General features: G+C 45.1%; 1 protein-coding gene across 1 annotated transcript in view; it reads left to right on the top strand.

Moving 5' to 3' along the window:
• The window catches only part of KIF1C (kinesin family member 1C), a 912154-nt gene that overhangs the window by 413361 nt on the left and 481947 nt on the right, over positions 1-16846 (top strand). The window lies entirely within an intron of this gene.

Here is a 16846-nt window from a genome sequence, read left to right as displayed (position 1 = left end):
GGAAGGCAGCATCTTGCTCGAGCCACAGTGTAGTGTAGTTCTTATATTCCCAATAGGCTCTGCGCATTGGAATAACCTAAACGATCGTTTAGACGTAGGACTGAAGTCGACTAGGTCTCTATTGAATATGTTAGACTTAATTGTGAATGCCAGCTAGCTCAGAGGTCACTAGAAACTTTCTCGAATACACAAGAAGGGATTAGTTTCTGACAACCATATAACATGACAACTTTGTTCCCCAAGAATAGCAAATATTTATCCAGTATTGGGGTATCTTTCATAGATTCACATGCCTGAATCATTCCCCGTCGCCGAGGCGGGAGTCCTACGGTAAATAAAAAAGCAGTGCCAAAAGCACATTATAGTAGTAGGCCCTAGAAAAGGCCTGAGGCCTAGATTGTAGTAGCCTATCTACCTTATTATGCTGAAAAGACCAAAGTCTTTGCCTCAACCAATCAGCTTACAGCACCCTCTAGAACCCTCTCTGCAGAGCCAGTTCTCCTCAGATTTTCACAGCACGTCGTGTGGAAGGGAGTCTCCCGGAGTCTTGACTCCGTTTTTTCTTCAGAGCTTCAGGATGTCTGACAAGAAGGCCTTGTTTAGACCTTGTAGAACCTGCGGAAAGAAAAGGGTCCATGTTGATGACCAACATAAGGACTGTATTTATTGTCTCTACCCTAAACATGAGACAAAAAATAGTAAAATCTGCCGTACCTTCCCTTCAAAAACCGCAAAGGATAGGGAGGCCAGAGTCCTTTTGTGGCTGAAATCCTCTTCTACGGATGACGATGACAAGGCTTCTACCTCCAGCAAAAGGGCGAGGTCTAAAGAGGATGATTCAAGTGAGGGGGGAAAGCATGCTAAAACCTCCCACTCCACTTCAGGCTCTTCTCAGAGATCTCCACATTTTGTCTCTGGAGCCTCAGCCACCAAAGATTCTTCAAAGAAAACCGTGAGTAAGAGCTCTGCTGTCTCCTCACCAGTGTCTACTATCTCTACTTCGACCTCTTCTTCTATGGCTATGATTTCCACTTCTCCTATTGTTTCTACGAGAATATGCATTGTGACTAAGAAGCCTCTCGTAGGCGACCTGTCGCCGACTACATCATTGTCAACGAAGCTTTCGTCGACTAAGAACATCCCGTCGTCGAAGTCATCGATGCCACCGTCGATGACTGTCTCGTCGACGAAGAAGCGCACCCAGTCGACGCCATCGACGATGAGTCCGTCGACAGCTGCCCCGTCGACGGTTCTCCAGTCAATGACGGCTCCATCGACGTCGGTCCCGTCGACGCTGAGCCCATCGACGACGGTCCCGTCGACGCTGAGCCCATCGACGACGGTCCCGTTGACGCCGAGTCCATCGACGACGGTCCCGTCGACGCTGAGTCCATCGACGACTGTCCCGTCGACGGCAATTCCATCGACGAAGATTCCTTCGTCGTCTACCTCGTCGACGATGATCCTCCCGTTAGCGACTGCACCATTGTCACTGGTGCCATCAAGACCAATGGATTCAGCTTTGGTTAAGCCTATCGCTGTGAAGCAGGCTTTTTCTACCCCACTTTCAACAAAGAACTTTCAACTGGTATCTTACAGAGGCAGCAAAGTTCTTATATGTCACCGCTTATGCCCTCTCATCTTCTAGAATCTTACTCTGATGAGGAGAAAGAAGAATTTGATGACGACGATAATGAGGGAGCTTTTGGAGTAGCTCGCCATCCATCCGAACTCGTTATTAAGTGCCAGGATGAGGATGAGGACGATACTTATTCAGGACACTATTACCAGGAAGACATTGTAGTGTCTCATTCTATGGAACAGCAAAGACGGTCTAAGGCTTCAGAGGTCACTCATTTACCGCCTAACCTTATTCAGGATTTACAGGCTATGCTGGCAGATTATAAACATAGTTTTCCGCCGCAAATGCCTCAACCTGTTGCTCCGGTTCCTCCGCCTCAAGTTCCGCCACGTTCTCCGGTTGTAGACGCTCCGCAACCGGAGTTGCCTACACACACCCTGGACACTTTTTCGGAGGAAGAAGTAGAGGAAGGAGAGTTACCAAGTGCCTCCAGCGGATCTGTGGGATGACTTTTATCCTCATGCCATCCCCCCCAACACCTCAACCTTCAGACTCACAACCTGAAGATATAGGGGGATTCCACAATCTTCAGCAGAGAGCAGCAAATAGATTTAAGCTCCCGGTGACAGTGGAGCAAACGGAATGTTTTCTTCACGATTTTAAGGAAGAAACTTCAAGGAAGGTGTCTAGAGCCATTCCGATTGACTACATCTGGCAAGAGGGCATCAAGGTGATGAAAAATCCCACTTCTGTGCTTGCTGTGTTACCACGAATTGAAAAGAAATATCGTGCCCCACTAGGTAGTCCTGCATGCCTCATTGGTCATCCGCATCCGGTTTCAGTAATTTCACAGGCCGCACAACGAAGGTCAAAGAACCCAGCCACCCCTATTTCTACTTCACCTGATAAGGAGGGGCGCCGTTTGGACCTTATTGGTAAATAAATTCTCCACGATGGCTGCGGCCTCCATCAGAGCGGCAAATTCCTTGGCGATTATAGGGCGCTATGATCGCCAAATGTGGTCCGAAATGACTGGTTTCATAGATCTGATTCCGGAGGACAAGAGACATGAAGCGTGTAAGATTCTAATGGAAGGAGAACGCGCAGCTGCGGAATCTATTGACTGTGCATTGGCTGTTGCGAATACAAATTTCAGACAGTTGGCAGGAGCGGCGGTCTTGAGACGTCAAGCGTGGAAGAAGGACACTACCTGTAGGCCGGAGGTTCAATTAAAAATACTGGACATGGCATATGACGAAGAGTCCCTGTTTGGGAAACATATCGATGAGGCTCTCCAAGCAATTAAACAGACACTGATACTGCAAGATCACTGGGATCATTGCAGTACAAAAGAGGGTCCTTCAGAGGCGCAAGAGGACGTGTTTACTCGTCCAGAGGAAATTATTATCAACAAGGCAGGCAATACCAGCAGCAATATCGTCAGAACTGTCAATCCTCTTATCACCAGTCAGGATCAACTGGTTTCTCTCGCCAAGGAGGAAGAAAGCGCACAAATAATCAAGACCGAGACACTCACAAAAAACAGTGAGGTCAGTTGGGCGTCAACCTCAGTTCCCTACCTTCCCGTGGGCGCGAAGATATCTGCCTTCCAACAACAATGGCAACAGATAACTACTGATCGGTGGGTGTTGGACCTAGTCCGGCATGGTCACACCCTGGAGTTTATCAACAAACCTCGAACAACTCCGCCCAGGGGTCCCCCTCCCCCTCGTCTTCACTTATTGTTCAAGGAGGTTCAAATAGTGCTTCTCAAGAACGCTGTGGAGAAGGTTCCAATCCATCAGAGAAGGACAGGCTTCTATTCCCGTTTTTTCCTCATAAAGAAGAAATCAGGGGAATGGCGACCGATCCTAGATCTGCACAATCTCAACAGATATCTCAAGAAGCAGGGTTTCCGGATGGTCACTCTTGTGGACATTCTCAACTGCCTCAACGAGGGAGATTATATGGCTTCCTTGGACATGGAAGATGCTTACTTCCACATCCCAATCCACCAAAACATCGAAAATATCTCTGTTTCACTGTAGCTGGCGCCCATTGCCAGTTCAAAGTCCTTCCATTTGGCCTCAAGTCAGCTCCAAGGATTTTTACAAAGTGCCTGGCTCCTGTAGTGGCAGCTCTTCGATCGTCAAAAGTCCAGGTTTTCCCGTACTTGGACAACTGGCTAGTCAAGGGTCCATCGAAGGCCAAAGTAAAGTATGACATTGCAGTATGCCGCACTCTCTTTGCATCGCGATCAACAAGAGCAAATCTCAATTGATTCCGAAACAGATAATACTGTTCCTAGGAGCTTGTCTGGACACAGTAAGATGCAAGGCATTCTTGTCTCGAGAGCGTCCACTCCGGCTGCAAGCTTTAGCAGAGCAGCTGATACAAGAAGGGAAGATAATAACCAACACTTCCATTAAGTGCGCCTTAGACGCAGCAGACACTGTGACGAGATCTATCAACACCAGTATCATGTTAAGAAGACATGCATGGCTCAGGGTCCCAGGGTTCAAACAGGAGGTACAAACTTTTTTATTGAACCAGCCTTTTGATGGGAAAGCACTCTTCGGCTCAAGCACAGATGAGGCGTTGGAGAAAATGAAAAAGGACACAAACGGCTAAGTCAATGGGAGCATTACAACAGCCATCTCAGAGAGGTTCCTTTCGTAGGTCCACCTATAGAGGCGGATCAAAAAATACATGCACAACCCAGCAATCAACCGCTTTTACACCAACATCACCTAAAGGTAATTCTAGAGGCAGTTACAGAGGTAACAACAACAAGGGTAGAGGTCGCGGAAACAACAACAACATTGCAACTCTCCTACCCCAAAACAGTGACTTCATACAGCTACCCCCAGACCATGCAACACCGGTCGGAGGACGCCTATCACACTTCCTACCTGTCTGGGAAAACATCACATCAGCCAGGTGGGTGAGACAAATTATCCAACATGGTTATTGCCTAGAACTCACTGCTACCCCACCAAACATCCCCCCCAGACGGCGTCCAATGAGTCAAGATCATCTGACATTATTAAAAAAGGAGGTACTATCGCTGCTACAAAAGCATGCGATAGAGCAGGTTCCACAACATCAACAAGGAACAGGAGTATACTCTCTATACTTTCTAATTCCCAAAAAAGACGGATCTCTAAGGCCTATACTAGACCAACAGGTACTTCCTTTACTGAAGAAAGGGGACTTTCTTTCTACACTGGATCTAAAAGACGCCTACTTTCATATCCCAATTCACAAAGCTCACAGAAAATACCTCAGATTTGTAATAGAAGGACGACATTATCAATTCAAGGTCCTTCCGTTTGGAGTCACAACAGCAGCACCAAGGGTGTTCACAAAATGCCTAGCAGTGGTTGCAGCACACCTAAGAAGACAGCAAATACATGTCTTCCCTTACTTGGACGACTGGCTAATAAAGACTATGTCACAAGAGGAATGTCTTAAAAACACACAAAAGACAATTCAACTGCTGCACCAGCTAGGGTTTACGGTGAACTACAAAAAATCCCACCTGCAACCAAACAAGGTTCAACAATATCTAGGGGCTACTATAAATACAGAAAAAGCCATAGTATACCCCAATCCAGTCAGGATTCAGACAATGCTCACCCTAATTCAAAGATTTCACCCACACCACTCATTAGCACCTCGAGTGTTCATGCAGTTATTAGGGATGATGTCCTCTTGCATACTGTTTATCCCATATGCCAGACTACAAATGCGTCCGCTTCAAGAGTGTCTAGCAACACAGTGGAATCAGGCTCAAGGTCAGATTACAGATCTGGTGTTGGTAGACGACTGCACGCATCGCTCTCTGAATTGGTGGAATACAACAAACATTTCCAAAGGGCGGTCGTTCCTAGAACCAATTCCACAAGTGGTACTAACAGCGGATGCATCGCTCACCGGATGGGGAGCTCATATGGAGAGATACACAGTACAAGGGAGATGCAGTGTACAGCACACACGACTGCACATAAATCATCTAGAACTACTAACAGTGTTTCTAGCATTAAAAGTTTTCAAATGCATATTCTCAACAAAGCAGTCCTGGTCAGAACAGACAACATGACAGCGATGTATTATATTCAAAAACAGGGGGGGAACACACTCTCTCCAACTATCCAGACTAGCGCAGGAAATTTGAAGATGGGCCATTCCTCAAAACATCTATCTGTGAGCCGAAAACCTTCCAGGAGTTCAAAATCAGATAGCAGACATCTTAAGCAGAGAGTCAGAACAAATACACGAATGGGAACTGCACAACCAAATACTGCAGCCATTCTTCCAAAGATGGGGACAACTGGAGATAGAGCTCTTTGCCACTCATCAAAACACTACTGTGCTGACGTGCAGGCAAAACAATCAATAGGGGATATAGGGGGAAAGGAGTAGGTGAGGCAGCCCCCCACTCACACAGTATTTAAACAATTGGAGCCTCACCTACATGTATACACATCCATATGCAAAACCATGCGGAATAGGGACCCCTTCTTATTAGTGTCCCCAGGGATTTGTTAATAACATAAATCCTATGGTTGGGATGTGTGTAGGTACTAAAATCACACAGGACCACAATTACCTCATCCACCAGAAAAGTGTGAAAGATAGAGAGAGTACCTCACGGTAGCACCACCCGAGGGGGTTCCCGGTTAGTAATTGCCGGTATACCCACTTCTCATCATTGGCCACTCTCTCTATGTGAAAAGACAAAAGTGCACTAAAAGAAGATAATAGTGCAGACGTGAGAATAGTGATGTGAAAACATGAATAGTGACAAACGTTACACCACTAACACACTATATAGTGTACAGAAAACCGATATAAAGACCCCTAACCAAACACACAAATAATAAGTAAAAGTGTGGTAGGGTTGTGCTTGCTTTACCGTTTTATTCTGATGCAGCAGAACCCTACTTCTTAAAAATGGTCAACGTGTACCATAACTCTCTTTATACTCAAGCCGACATGCGACACCCGTTTGAACCCATTCACAGGGCATCGCTTCAACACCTTTCATGGAAAACTGCACTCTTGCTCGCTCTAACTTCGGCCAGAAGGGTTAGCGAGCTGCAAGCCTTGTCCATTCAAGAACCTTATCTACAGTTCAGACATGATAGGGTGATACTGCGACCAAACCCTAAGTTCATTCCAAAGGTACCGTCGGACTTCCATCTCAACGAACCTTTGGTCCTTAGGTCTTTCTTCGCCAACCCTTCCACGGCAGCGGAAAGGTCACTGCATTCTTTGGACCTTATGAGGTGCCTGAAGTTCTACCTGGAGAAGACTAAGGATCTAAGGAAATCCTCACAGCTGTTCGTGGCATACAGCAGGCCAAGAATGGGCCTACCACTCACGAAGCAAAGCATATCCAGATGGATCTCCTCGGCGATTTCCTTCTGCCACGAACAGGCCGGCCGGCCTCTGAATGATCATGTTACCGCTCATTCCACCAGGGCGATGTCCACGTCAGCGGCGCTGTTTGCAGGAGTGCCAATCCTGGACATCTGCAGGGCGGCGACCTGGAAGTCACCGCATACTTTCTCCAGACACTACTGCCTGGATATCGAACTCCAGAAGGATGCGGCAGTGGGCCAGGCGGTGCTTCGCCATCTCTTTCAGTAAGGTGAGCCTTCCTACATCCCGCCTTCCAGGTATGCACATTATTGCTCTGATGATATTCTATCTAAGCTGTCTCTTTATTGTATGATATTATATGCATTATCTACTATGACGGCAGAGCAACTCTGTTTTACAAATGTGCTACTGTGATTGCTAGCTACTCTGATTCAGGCATGTGAATCTATGAAAGACACCCCTAATACTGGATAAGAAATGCGTTACTTACCTGTAACAGCAGTTATCCAGTATTGGTGTCTTTCATAGATTCACATGCAACCCTCCCGCCTCCCCGGGAAGGACTCACCTCCCTCTCGGAACTATATTACGCCAAACCTAGCTGGGTGCGTACGAAAATCTGAGGGACTGAGGCTCCTCCCAGGAAGGTTCTAGAGGGAGGTCGGAGCTGATTGGCTGACTAGGTCAGTTTGGTCCTTTTTACATAAGGACAAGGAAAGGCTGCTAAGGGGAGACCCTTGGACCCTTTCTCTCTATGTATGTCTATGGACATTACTTTTTTATTTACCGGAGGCTCCCGTCTCGACGACGGGGAATGATTCAGGCATGTGAATCTATGAAAGACACCAATACTGGATAACTGCTGTTACAGGTAAGTAACACATTTCTTATCCATTCAATGACCGGTTTCTCGGAAACTGTTAATGGTAATTGGGACTGACCATGTTGTAACATTAGCATATCCTGTTCTATTATATCAATAGCAGATGATACAATGCTGTCCAAAGAATAAATTCTGGAGGACAGTCGTTAACCCATTGTCCACTACAGACAGTGATTTTTTTCAGCAGTTTCTATTTGCGTTACTTTCCAAGCTTCGTTGTAAGCAGCATATATACCGGCGTATATATGAAACGTTTTTTTTTTTTTGGGGGGGAACCTTTATTATTACTTCAAGCAAATACAAGCATGGGCCTACAACCATCCCGGCCGGCCGCTAGTCAAGTCGTAAATACAGCAAATCAATGTGGGAAAATATAGCAGCCCGAAAACCGGGGTCTAACAAGTGTCCAGGATATGACTTGTATTCAAGCGTACTGGCCGAAATTCAGGATTCATGAAGGTTCATTTTACAATAAAGGAAAACTAAGAATCCATGCCGTACGGTCATACATGGTCCTACAATAACAAGAATGAGTCAGGAAATCCGCAAATAATGCAAAATACAATTGAAGTATTGGGGGTAAGGTATACGAGTCAGGATAAATGTGAACACAAACCCGTCCCGTAGCAAAGCTGCACCCCCCCCCTCAAAACGAAACCTACTGTAGGAAACATGAAAAACGACGACACCAAAAAGGAAGAAAGACAAAAGGGCCATAGAAACAAATAACGGACAAATTAACAAACCCCATCTCCTTACCCCCCCACCCTGCACGCCTGCAGAAGGCCACGGCCTACCCCCCCCCCCCCCCCCCCCCCCAGCAGCGTGCCTGTCGCCCTAAGTAAGAGACCCGAAATATAGAAAAAGAGGAGAAAGAAGAAAAAAAGAAAAAAATGGAGAAGGGCCCTCGATCTTGCCACCCGGCCCCCCCCACCCCTGCGCACAATAAACATCCTAAAAGCAAGATCAGAATAGCCATGGAAAACATTAATCACTGGTAGCACCGTCAATAAAATCCCCGCCGAGTGTCCCCCAAATCACTGTCAGCCATCAATAAGTCCACTGGATTGTAGGCGGTATCACCCCTGGCCTTTTCTATCAGTAGTACCAACATACGTCCACTTATCAATCGGCATACAGAGCGGCGTGGAGGGTCCAAGTGATCCGGGCGGACCGGGCCGTGTTATTACTCCATGGGACTTCAGCAAACAAAACCCAGCTGAATATGTATGGCGGAAATTAGTCTGTGTCGGTATCGACCCCGAAAACATCCTCAAGTCCGAACACAGTCTCACCATCCAAGGAGAGAGAGTCACACCATATGGCAAGCGCTGAGACGTCGCCGGGGCAGCCCAAGACATAGATCGGCGTTGTTTCCCCAGTCGCTGATTAGAAATGTGCCCCGACGAGTCACTCACATGTACTACAGATCTGTCCAAGGCGATCTCATGAGCCGGGTCTTCCGGCGTCTCCACGAACCTAGGCGTAGCTGGAGCACTCTTCACTGACATAGAGGCGGGCACGTCAGCGCTTCCTTGAGATCGAACAGTGCCCGTGTGGAACGGCGAGACAACAATGGCGGCCATCCTTCTTCCCAGGTCCCGGGCGTTACGGATCAGGGTTGCATGCAGGGTCGTTAGAGCAGCCAATATATCTTCGGACGAGGGCTCTTTCTCGTGCCGCCAGACCCCTGAACTCTCCCGCACTGCAGCTTTTCTATCCAGATGTGGTCTGCGCAAGAGGGTGCCAGCCGCCATCTTAGCTGATCCGGCCTCGTCCTTCACCTCACCTCGGGACCGGGCCCCACACCAGGGCGCAACAAGATTCACAGCGAAGACCCAGAAAGTCAAGGCAGGCTTCCCAGCGAAGGGCCACCAAAGGGATAAACAAAATCGCTGCCGCTCCCCGGGAGCCGCCCGCCGATTCCGGGGGAAGTCCTTAGTTATGCCCGGACACAACACTGGAAAGGGGGCCAAATATCATGCACTCCCCTCGATCCTGCTTTGCCACGCATCCCCACGAGGCACTCCGCTAGATGGACTGAGTCGTCCCTGTCGCCATCGGCCCAACAAACCTCCGGCGCCCTCCGGCCGACTCCTCACTTCCACCAATGGCCGCTGTTGTCACAGTCGCGGCCGGCTGCTCTTCTCACTCGACACCCCGGTCCCAGCTCCGTGAGGGCCGCAAAACGGTGGGGGACATTTCTTCGGGTCTGCCGCCCGTAGAAGCCTCAGGAGCAAACGGTAAGTGAGAGTTTTCCTTCGCCTACTTAATTATGCCGTTACGGCTCAGGATAATTGCGCAAGATGAGAGGGTTCACGAAGCCGAGCGTCTATGCGGCCATCTCGGTCACTAGCTTGGCTCCTCCTCCATATGAAACGTTTTTGACACTGTTTGTGAGGTCCCAATAAGAAATCTCGCAAGTGAGCACCTTCTTTAAGTAAAGTCAAGTGTTGCTAAATTTCAGGTAGTGTGTATTCCATTCGAGGGATAGTTTTCCTACACTGTATGTTATTATTCCTGGATGTTGTCTCTGGGAATATCTTGGGTCTGGCCTGTTCTGTTTGAACCCCTGTGTTTTGTCCAGGAATCTATCTTGACAGTTATTAGTGCCTGTGGGCCAGATCAACCATTTTTTCCAATCAGGAGTAGTTCTGTTTTGGTTTAAAATATGGGACACGTCTAACCCCTCATCTGTAGTGTTATTTCTATCAGGCATAGGCTTTGGTATTGACGGGTTGTTTAAATCTTTTATCTTAGCTAGGCCAAGACAGGTTGTTTGATGAATGGTGTCATTCAGGAACATTATTTGTTCTGGGATCATGCAGGCTCTGAATAATGATTCTAATCCCTGTACTTGCCAATCTTTTGAACCCCAGATTGTTTTTGTTTCAATGTTATCTTTCCAGAATTCAAAACCAAATGTAGACAATTGTTCATAAAATGTTGCAGAATATATCGGTTTTGTATTGATTAACATATTTTTCATTCCTATCTTATTCACATTTTTTAAATAAAACGTATCTGGATCTGTGACATTAAACCCAGAGAAGTATGGACATTTCTCATAAAATGTTTTCGAGCTGCCTTTTGGCGGTGTTGGACAATGTTCCCATTGATTATAATTTAAAACATTTCTAGGTTTTGCAGAATTATGCAAATAGTGGTGCCCAAAATGATTAAAGCAATACATTTCTTCATAATCAGATGAACCTTCTAAATAATCATGATTTTTAAACTTTGCTGACATTTCTAAATCGGACATCATATTATTAATAGACTCAAAGTCCCAATCCTCAGAGAAACTGCTCGGTGAGACAAAGTCACTTAATGAAACCTTGAACTGATGTGGATACTTCAAGAGTTCAACCGGGCCATAGATGTCGTAATCAGTAGCGTCCAATGCTACACCACCAGGTATAGGAATGGCTTTGATGTTTACTGATGACAGGTCTCATTTTTCAACATGAGGTGACTTGTGTGGCTTTAGGACCAAGTTGATGTTCTGACTTGCTGTGTCCATTGTACTGTATTTTCCATCAATCATTCTTCCCAAGCTTAAAATTAAAATGAGCCAGAGCAGGAGGAAAAGTAACACACTCCACAATTCAATCCATGGTGAAATCAGATATATTTCTCCAAGTTGATGAAAGAGTTCTGTAATTTTTTTCTTTGAGTGTCTTGTTTGCTTGCTTTTCTTCATGTTCACTAGGATCTTCAGAAAAGTCATCGAAATTGATGAAATAGCCAGAGGCAGTTCTGTCAATTGTTGGAATCGCATCAGGATTGTTAATAATCTTTGTAGTTGCTTCATCCTTTTTCATTTCTGTATAGTCGGAGGCTACATCATTTTAGACAGGTGTTTCTTGACGAACTGTTATTTGGGTTTCAAGAGGCACAAGTTCCATGGCTTTGTTGCATAGTCCTTTTTTATTCACTGCAGGTTTATCAAATGTGATTAGTCTCTCAGTTTGAACCTCTTGAATTGTAGCAAGGTTTGGTCTTCTGCTACATCTTGGGAGTCCACTGGGCCTACTACTTATTATTGGCCACATGGTTGTGGTTTTACCCGGTAGATTGATACAACTCTGTTCTCCTTTTGACCAGCAAGGGGCGGTAGTACTACTGATCTTGTTCCGTTGATTGCTAAGACAGGTACTGCTTTTCTGTAAGAAGGCCCAAATTCCTTCTTCACCACGATCTTTTTCCTGACAAGATCCCCAATCTTTGGAATCCAGACAGGTCTTGCTGGGACAGGTGTTTTTTCTTCAGTGGCCGTTGGCCTTAGCTTTGTGTTACTCAGACTTCTTCTTGTTTCATTTAAGTCCTGTAAAACAGCCAAACGATCTTTGATATCAAAGGTTTTTTGTTCCACCACTGAAGTTCGACTATCGAGATCTTAGATTATCATTCTAGTACCAAACAAAAGTTCATACGTAGTGATTCCACCCAGAGAATTTCTTGGCAGATTATTTAGACTACGTTGGACACTTATTAGATGTTTGACCCACCCATCACCCGAACCTAATACCCTCGCTGTTATAGATTGCTTTAGGTCAGGTTTTTTTCTTTCCTCTATCGCATTACCCTCAGGATGGAAGGGACTAGAGTACCGCAATGCAACGCCCAAGCTGGCCATGGCCTCCTTGTAAGCCCGAGAGCTAAACGCAGGACCCTGGTCAGAATGTAGAGTGCCAATTGCGTATGTGCCGATAAAGACTCGCAGATCTTTTATAACAGTTCTGGCGTCAGCCGAGCGCTGGGGCCACATCCAAATGAATCTTGTCTTAGTAGTTGTGGGGTCGCATTCGTCCGTAGGGACGCCTGCGTGTAGACAGTCTAATGCTATCTAACAGAGGTCTCTGGGCTGGGCTGACTGTGCTATTGTCAGTCCCCTGGTCCGGTTCATGACTGCGATCTCTGTTGCAGTTTTGACAATCCATTGCAAAGTTATAAATTTGCATGCTCATTCCCGGCCACCAGTACTTCAGTTGTAATTCTATTAGGGACGTTAAAATCCCTTGGTGCTTCAGACCCACTCCCATGTGTGCTTCTTGAATCAAGAAAACTCTCTGCTTCCTGTTTGAATTACTCTGTCCCCCACTCCAGGGATTTGAGCAAAAGGAACGGAGTTTGCATCAATTATGTATGTATTTCCGAGTGGATATTTTAGAGGTAACGCCGCATAATTGCCTTCCATTGAGGCTTTTACTGATAGTAGCGTTTCACCGTCTATTCTGTTTTTAGAACGCTTAATTGTAGCTACCGAAGCCGTGTGGACGGCTGCCTTTTCGGCTTCATCGGCCAATGAATTCCCTGCAACGTGAACGTCATCACGTTGATGACTCAGTGTATGGATCACGTGAGTCTTTCGTAGTTCTTTCTGTGAAAGAACTACTTGTTCCCATAGCTTTTTATGCTTGATTGTGCCACCTTTTGCATCTTTGAAACCGTTTTGAACCCAGTTCTGCAAGTATTCATTGTAGGACTGGACGCAGTAATACGAATCGCACACTATGAGTGCAGGGAATTCGCGATCTGCATTTTCAAGCGCCATCTTTAATGCCTGTAGTTCAGCTCGCTGAGCTGTAGAGTTTGAGTGATTGAGTTTTAGTGACTATTGCTCTGAATTTACCTATGCACCAGCGACCTTTTACAATCGCACATGCCGCATTGTATACTTGTTTTTCCACAATCCAATGTAGCGCAGATCCGTCTGTGCAAATTACGCAGACTTACTGTTCGAGAGGCAGATTTTCGGTCGGCAGAGGAAATTTGTGTTCATATTCTAGATATTCTAGTTTTTTTATATTGAGATCAAAAGCGTGTTCAACGTCTGTTGCAGCAAGAGAATTAACCCATTGTATCCATCTTGGATGTAAAGCTTTAGCATTTGGAATGCTCGCTCTTGTTACTGCCTCTAAGGCAGGTACAGGTGTAACGACTGATATGCGTTTTCCCTGTGAGAGGGCTCTTTCTTTTGCTAAAGCAGTTTGAACCGCTGTCAGAATTTTCTCAGTTGAAGTGAATTTTATTTCAGCTTGTGTGTACAAGTGTGATTTGTAAGCTATTGGTACCGTTTCACCTTCGTTATAGGTCAGGTACGTGAATCCGCATCTTCCTGGGAGGACTCTGATTACAAGGTTGCATTCGTTTACGTGTGTTTGTAGCTTTGTTTTTGCTAACATGTCTGTTTGAATTGAACGTAAAATTTCTGTGTGTTTCTGAGTCCAATTAGTTTGTTTGAAATCAGGTTTTCTTAATTCGTAGAGAGGTTTAACCCCCTCTGCGTAAATCAGAATGTAAGTTCTTCCAAAATTCAGGAAACCTAGAATTGATTTGTAAGTTTTTCAGCGTTTTTGGTGCTTGGAGCAGCGCACATTTCTCTAAGAAATTGGCTGCTAGGCTTTTCCCTTCACTTTATAACTCATATCCTAGAACTGGGACAGTGAGGTGGGCCATCCGTGATTTTTTTAAAAAGTTGAATTTGTACCCTTCAGATGCGAACTCAAGTATAATGGGTTCACTCTTTTCAAGTGCCTGTCCAAATCATCGTCTGTTAGATAGAGGTCATCGACATAAGATAATGCCTCATCATCATACATTTGTAGTAACTCTGTTACTCTGGCTGAAAATAATCCTGGGCTATTCTTGAATCTCTGGGGGAGATGGCAAAATTGCCTCTGGGCCCCCATGCATGAGAAAGCGGTCAAATACCTGCTTTCTGGTGCTATGTTTTGACCGAAGAAACCATTTGAAATATCTAATGTTGTTTTATATTTTTTGCGCACAATGTTATTCATCAGTGCTGCACTGTGTGAATTTTGTACTGCAAATGTTTTGCAACAAGAGTTAAAATGTCTGTAGTCCCAATACTAGACGATATGAATTGTCTGGTTTGGAGACAGGAAACAAAGGATTGTTCATTTGTGAGGTGCATGTTTCAATCACCCCCTGGTACTCAAATTGATCTAAGATCTCACTGACTTGTTTTTTAGCTTCTTGCTTAACAGGATACTGCCTTTGTGCAGTAGGTTAATTTTTTAACTGGATTTCATGGTGAGGGGATTCCTCATCCCATCCTACATGATTTTTATATAATGCAGGGGCTTGGGCCACTGCCCATTTTCTTTCATATGTGTATTTTTTATGAATTGGAATATGATTTGAGAAGGCGGGTATAATCATTTCTTCGCCATGTGGGCACTCCCTAACAAATTCTGGTGGCCAGTCTTTCTCAGCTAGAAGAATGTCATAGCATTTAGATAGATTGTCCCAAAAGAGACCTCTTATTTTCCTAGTTATGTCCCCTTCTATATGCAAGGTTATTTCATATAATTTATGGGGTACACTAACTCTTGTGTCTGCAGTTTCCACCTGAATGTACTCATTCGTGTCCACTGTCTCCAGAAGATTCATCACGATCTTGCGAGCTATGGTCACTCCTGCTGCGCTTTTCTAGCATTGTTTGGCACCACTCCCCGTTCTTGAGTTGTGTCCTCAGGATCCTCGGCATGTTTTATCTTTATGCTTGCTACCTTCTTTCTGGGAAATTGAGAATTTTTACTTTGGTGAGCGGGTTCCTTGTCTTTGGACTTGACGCGCTCTTCTTTATGTTCTGTCTGTCTTCTGTCCGATTTCTGCGAGGAAGTCTGAAAAGATCGAGAGGGACGTGTATCAATATCTTGATATCTGTCAGGTTTTTTCAAATTATCCCTATTTCTGAGGTTATTTCTTTCCTCAGAGGGCTCCCGTTGTGGAGACCTACCCCCCGGTCTGGAGATCTATCTCTCCGTTGGGGAGACCTTCCTCTGGACTGAAACAGTTTTTCTCTTAGACGAGTCTGTCTGGTAGTTTCCCATTTCTTTTTCGGAGTAATTAGACTATTTTTAATGAAAGTTTTTTCAGGATTTTCTGTTAGTTGAGGTTTTAGTGGTTTCCCACCAAAACTATCTCTTCCTAATTCTTCATAGGATTTTTCAATTATTCTGGCAAGTTCAAAAGGCTGATCTGCTATTTCTGTTTCTTTTAATTTTTGGCGGATCGCCACAGATGCTGCTTCTCCTTTTATGTTGGCTAGTAATATAGCCAAGACTTGCTTAAAGTCTTTCAGTAATTTCATCCCTGGATTTAAAGCAGGCTCTGGACCGTATTCATTTTGAATCTGTCTTAGTACGTCTGGTATAACCGCCATAGACGGAACACCATGTGTTTTTGTGTAGATTGAAGCAAAGACTGTTCCCCAGGTGACACAGTCCTCCACATGTGGTGCGATCCCCATTGGTAAACAGAATGTCAGGATTCTGTGTTTTTCATGAGGTGTACTATCCGGGATTACTGCCTCTATTTGAGTAATCTTTTGAGCCAACCAGAACAGAATTTGTTCCCAGTTTGCGTTTAATTTACCAATGACTGATTGTATAGTCTGTGGTGTAATTTTATTTTTGTTCCCCTGGTGATGGGTGTGCTGTGGAATTTTTATTGCTGGTTGGACTGTTAAAGTCTGCATGACATATTGGACCAATTGTCTATGTATTTTAATTAATTGTTTTAATTGAACTAATAGTTCTCTGTCTGACATTTCTTCAATGTCAGAATGTGGTGTATAGCTGGCTAGAACCGGCCATGTGGCTCCTGGTCTACCTAGTGGACCGAGCCTGGTAATGTGATTTTGATGTTTTAGGGCGCCATTAAACTAGAGCTGATGCTCCTGGTAAGTTAGTGGAATTTCAACGTCCTTGAAAATAACGTATTCGGCTGGAGTTTCCCCTGCTTTGTAGTAGTGGAACTTGAGTGTCACAGCATTTGCTGCTGGAAAAGTTATCCATGAATAGAATATCTCTCGATGATACTCCACTATTTATTAGTTTGTAAGTTACACTCTTTCTTACATTTATCGGGATGATTATTGCATCCAGGTCATTTTCATTAAACCCTCTAACGTCTAAGCCCGGTTGATTCGCATCTACTGCAGCTCCACCGGTTGCGTTGTT

Source organism: Lissotriton vulgaris, chromosome 12 (assembly GCF_964263255.1).
Source record: "Lissotriton vulgaris chromosome 12, aLisVul1.2, whole genome shotgun sequence".
In the NCBI taxonomy this organism is placed as follows: domain Eukaryota; kingdom Metazoa; phylum Chordata; class Amphibia; order Caudata; family Salamandridae; genus Lissotriton; species Lissotriton vulgaris.
Note: the sequence above shows the minus strand (reverse complement) of the source record. Positions and strands in the feature narration are given on the sequence as shown.